Source organism: Arachis ipaensis, chromosome B1 (genome assembly GCF_059453495.1).
Source record: "Arachis ipaensis isolate K30076 ecotype BB chromosome B1, ASM5945349v1, whole genome shotgun sequence".
Lineage (NCBI taxonomy): Eukaryota > Viridiplantae > Streptophyta > Magnoliopsida > Fabales > Fabaceae > Arachis > Arachis ipaensis.
In genome coordinates this window covers 113,213,474-113,219,473 of record NC_142436.1, presented here as the reverse complement: position 1 = coordinate 113,219,473, position 6,000 = coordinate 113,213,474, and positions in this window count along the sequence as shown.

The following is a 6,000-nucleotide window of genomic DNA, read 5'->3' as shown; positions in this document are numbered from 1 at the left end:
AACAAGATATCAAGCTAGTAACATTAAAAGAGCGCTTGTTGGGAGGCAACCCAACCAAAGGTAGTTTTCTTTTCCTAACTATTTCAATAAAAAGGTTGAGTGGCTTTATCTGTATTGCAAGGAGCTAATTTTGGTGTTGCACACCAAAATAATTTAAGTTTGGTGTTCCACCAAAAATTTTAAACTAAAACACATTTCAACCCTCTGCATAAATGGTTACTAGCTCCAAACAATCAAGAAACTTACTTAACTATTGTCTGTTTTCTAGTTTTTAGTTTTATGACCTTCAGCAAAGGCACAAGGTTTCATATATGGTTAGCTTGTTGCATAAGAAACAATGGCAAGAAACTAAGTTTGGTGTTCACACACCAAACTAAGTTCAACAGCCTACAAGCAAATCTTGCATACTAACCAGTTGCCTAAAGGCTTGAGAAACAAGTAACTTTTAAGGATTATGCAGGAAAACATTCAATCTGTGAAAGGATTCTGCATCATCATCCAAAGGAGGAACAACAGAGAGAAATAATAATGATAGAAGGAAGAGATGAGAGACATTCCCAACAGGTTGTATTGACACTTAATCCTTGTTGCTTTGAAGAATCTTAACTTGGGGATTCCTTTATGTCTTGATGAAGTGTTCAATTAGGTGTAAGTGGAAATGTTTGCCAAAAATGCTAGCCTGCATTGTGCTTGCTACTACATATCTGCTTAAATTCTGTTTTGTTCTCTTCTGCATAAATAAAAGAAAAATGTCTGAAACAAGGAAGTGATTGTCCAATGTTGTAGGAATTAGAATGAAATTCAGTGGTGGTACTTGTTTGATTTAATGATTAGTTCAATAATAAAAAGCTTCATAATAAAATTTTCCTTGAAGTGTGAATTAGGTTGTTGCTATAAAGCTTTTTATTAATGAATACCCCTTGAGAATGGATCAAAGTAATAAAGAAAAAAAAAGAGAATAGCCAAGAATTGGCAAACAAACAAACAATAAGGCTAGACACCAATAGCTTGGACCTTAGGACATATGCCTGTGGTGTTTTTGTACTGGGATATGCTTGGACAATTAGGTTCTGAGGAGTATTTTAAAACTTGGCCACTTGGATTAACTAATCTGGGATTGCCAATCGAAAGTCCATTATCAAGAGCAACCTAGTTACAAAACACTTAGTAATCTAAAGAGATGCTGGGCATCAATGTTCCGAGGAAGAAATTGTGAGCCAAGTGTCTGTGGTGAAGAAGTGCTGAGCAAAAATTGATCCAAAAGGCTGCTGCAACACTTGCCACCAAGCTTTCATTAATAAATAAGCTTTCTAAAGCAAAAGAAATAAAGAAAAAGCTAGCAAGGAATCAAGCAAAAAGCAAGGCAATATAGCAGCAACTCTAGTGAGCCATCAAGGAGACGTTTCATATCAGATAGCTAAGAATAATTGAGCTACATTTGTCTGCATAAAACCCATAAACCAAGTTCAATTATCTGCTAAATAAGGACATGCATGCTTCTCTGTTTCATTTTATTTCTTCTTATGTTTAGTGCTTGCTTAGGGACAAGCAAAATTTAAGTTTGGTGTTGTGATGACAAGTCATCTTATGCTAGCTTTCCAAGAATTTTTCACTTGTTTCATTAGGTTTTATGCACTTTCTTGCATTATAAGTAAGTGATTTGGAGTGGATTTGCATGATTATGTTAAATCAATCAACCAACATTTAATTGACACAAAATCATAGGGTTTAAGCTAGAATTAGTTGATTTTATGAATGAATTAGAAACCTTGTGAATTTGGTGATACTTTGATATGTTTATTTGGTTGCTTGTAGGTGAAGAAATGGTGAAGAAAAGAAAGAATAAGGAAAGTGTGCTCAACCAAGCGTGGCCCAAGATATAAAAGCGTAGCATTCAAGGAACCAAGCATAGTGCTCTCTAATTGAGCGCAGCACTCTCTAATTGAGCGCTAGAGCAAAGACCAAGGGAGCAAAGGCATGGCGCTACGTTGAGAGTGTTAACTTAGCGTTACAAGGAGGCACTCAAACATGTAGCGCTCCGTTAACTTATTTCACTTTTTCGTGGGTCTCAACAAAGTAAAGCAAGGAGCAAGCACTCAAATTGGGGCACCCAAGGTTCGAAATGGGGACAAGCGCATGAAAGAAAGGGCGCTACATGAACTTAGTTCACTAAGCGCTATGCTTAACAAAGAAATGGCCACAATTGAAGCCAGTGAGGATCGTAGGGGAGTCCCACCCAAAAGCTTGAAGCGTTACGTTAAAATAATTAACTGAGCGCTAATGAAGGAAGGCTGGGCACAAGCCCAAACACAAGGCCAGGTAGCGCTGTGTTGCCTTAGTTAACTGAGCGCTTCCCTGGGAGGTGGCCTTGGTTGAATTTTCAATTAAAAACCAATTTGGATCAAATTCTTCACCAAATGGAAAAGCCCACTCCAAAGTCTGAAGATCAAAAATAGAAAGTGTATAAATAGGAGGTAGTTTTGATTTGTAGAGGACTTTTTTTTTACTTTCTTTGAGACTCTGAGCTCAATTTTAGTTTTCATTTTAGCTTTCATTCTGAGAATTGAGGATTTGCTGTTTCATTTACATATCTTCTGCAATTCATTTCAACTTCTACTTCTCTAATTGATTGTATTTTACATTTTTTTGTTGAATTCTAAATCCCAACACCTTAAATCCCTTCTACTCTTCAAGCAATTTACATTTCTTAGCAATTTAGATTCAGTCATTTAGTTTTCTTGCACTTTAAGATTCAGCCATTTACTTTTCTTGCAATCTAAGTTTCAGTCATTTACATTACTTGCACTTTAAGTTTCAAGCAATTTACTCTTCTGCGCTTTAGATTCTGTCAACTTCCCTTCTCCATTTTTTTTCATGCAATTTAGCTTCTGTTCATCACAATTCACTCAAATCATCAACTATTTGCTTAACTAAATTCATCACCTAACTAAAATTGCTCAATCCATCAATCCCTGTGGGATCGTGATGAGCGGATAATTTATACCCTTTTAGGCATTGTTTTTACATAGTTTTTAGTATGTTTTAATTAATTTTTATTATATTTTTATTAGTTTTTATTCAAAAATCACATTTCTGGACTTTACGATGATTTTGTGTGTTTTTTTGTGATTTCAGGTATTTTCTGGCTGAAATTGAGGGACCTAAGCAAAAATATGATTCAGATGTACTCGAAGTAAATTTTCTGGAGTTACAGAAGCCCAATTGGCGCGCTCTTAATTACGTTGGAAAGTAGACATCCTGAGCTTTTCAGAAATATATAATAGTCCCTACTTTGCCTGATATTTAATGGCCCAAATTGGCGTTCAAAATCAGCCTAAAACATCTTGGCGTAAAACGCCCAAACTGGCACCAGAATTGGAGTTAAACGCCCAAACTAGCACCAAAGCTGGCGTTTAACTCCAGGAACAGACTAAGCACGAAAAAGCTTCAATGTTTAGCCCAAGCACACACCAAGTGGGCCCCAGAAGTGGATTTCTGCACTATCTGCACTTAGTTACTCATTTTCTGTAACCCTAGGCTACTAGCTTAGTATAAGAACTACTTTTAGAGATTTATTTTACACGGACTTATAGTCTTTTTGACCATCTCTGGACGTTTAGTCCTTAGACCTTTGGCATGGAGGCTAGCCTCACGGCCATGCCCAGACCTTTCACTTATGTATTTTCTACGGTTGAGTTTCTACACCCCATAGATTAAGGTGTGGAGCTCTGCTGTTCTTCATGAATTAATGCAATTACTACTGTTTTCTATTCAATTCACACCTGCTTCTTCTCCAAGATATACTCTCATACTTAATTTAGTTAAGTCAGAATGAAAGGGTGACCCGTGACAATCACCCAATCTTCGTTACTCGCTTAGCCAGGATCGCGTGCCTGACAACAACAAAGCGATCTACATGATGTTCAACGTAGTCATTGGACGACAGCCGGAGTATATTCTCTTGGGTCCCTAATCACGATTCACATTGTCTCTCCTGACAACAGAGCATTTGAATCTGAGATTAGAACCTTCGTGGTATAGGCTAGAACCATTGGCAGCATTCCTGAGATCCGAAAAGTCTAAACCTTGTCTGTGGTATTCCGAGTAGGATCTGGGAAGGGATGACTGTGACGAGCTTCCAACTAGCGAATGTTGGACGCAGTGACAATGTGCAAAAGGACAATGATCCTATTCCGACGCTAGCGGGAACCGAAAAATGATTAGCCGTGCGGTGACAGCGCATATGGATTTTTTTTCATCCAAGAGGATCATACAGCTTGCCATGGAAGGAGGTAACGCATGGTTGGAAGAAGGCAGTAGGAAAGCAGAAGTTCAGAAGCAACAAAGCATCTCCAGAAGCTTATCTGAAATTCCCACCAATGAATTACATAAGTATTTCTATTTGATTTTATATTTTATTTATATTTTAATTATTAAAACCTTATAACCAATTGAATCCGCCTGACTGAGATTTACAAGGATGACCAAAACTTGCTTCAAGCCGACAATCTCCGTGGGATCGACCCTTACTCACGTAAGGTTTATTACTTGGATGACCCAGTGCACTTGCTGGTTAGTTACGCGAATTTATGTAAGAAGTCTTGAGATTACGTTTTCCCACACCAAGTTTTTGGCACTGTAGCCAGGGAACAAACAATCACGATTTTGCGTACCAAGTTTTTGGCGCCGTTGTCGGGGATTGTTCGAGTTTGGACAACTGACGGTTCATCTTGTTGCTCAGATTAGGTAATTTTATTTTATGTTTAAGCATTCTATTTTTAATTTTATTTTCAAAAAATACTTCAAAAAAATAATATAAATATATTTGTTCTTCAGAATTTTTACGAATGAATTCTAGAGTTTCATCATGATCTGTTGAAGCCTGGCTGGCTGTCAAGCCATGTCTAAATTTTTTTGGACCGAGGCTTCCACTTATCATTGTAGGAGCTTTTTGATTCCCATCAATTTGGCTGTTGTATGTAATGCTCTGCTGAGGCTTGGCTGGCCATTGGCCATGTCTAATCTTTTGGACCGAAGCTTTCACATAAAGCTTGGCTGGCCGTTGGCCATGTCTAAATTTTTGGACCGAAGCTTTAGACTAACATTGCATGATTCCTAGAATTCTTATTAAAAATTTTGAATTTCTTTATTTTTTTTTCCTGATTAATTTTCAAAAAATCCAAAAAAAATTAATAAAATCATAAAAACCAAAAATTTTGTTTTTCTTGTTTGAGTCTTGTGTCAAATTTTAAGTTTGGTGTCAATTGCATCTTTTTAATCTTTCTTTAAATTTTTGAAAAATTCATGCATGTGTTCTTCATTGATCTTCAAGTTGTTCTTGATGATTGTCTTTGTTTGATCTTTGCATTTTCTTGTTTTGCGTCTTTTCTTGTTTTTAATATGCATTCTTGAATTATTAGTGCCTATAGATTAAAAATTTTTATGTTTGGTGTCTTGCATATTTTTCTTTTCTTAAAAATTTTCAAAAACATATTCTTGGTGTTCATCATGATCTTCAAAGTGTTATTGGTGTTCATCTTGACATTCAAAGTGCTCTTGCATGCATTAGTTGTTTTGATTTTAATTTCTTATGTCTTATGTCTGTTTGATGTTTTTCTCTTTCCTCATTAATTTCAAAAATAAAAAAAATATCTTTCCCTTTATTTTGCTCATAAATTTCGAAATTTTGAATTGATTCAGTCAAAGAGTTTTAAAATTTAGTTGTTTCTTGGTAGTCAAGTCAAAATTTCAATTTAAAATTTCTGTCTTATTCAATTCTTTTTCAAAAATCAAATCTTTTTCATTTTTTATTCTATTTTTGAAAATTCTAAAAATTTGATTTTTAAAATCTTTTTCTTATTTTGAGTTCATATTTTTGAATTTATTACTAACATTTAATATTTTGATTCAAAAATTTCAAGTTGTTACTTGCCTATTAAGAAAGGATCAATCTTTGAATTCTAGAATCATATCTTTTGGTTTCTTATTAGTCAAGTAATC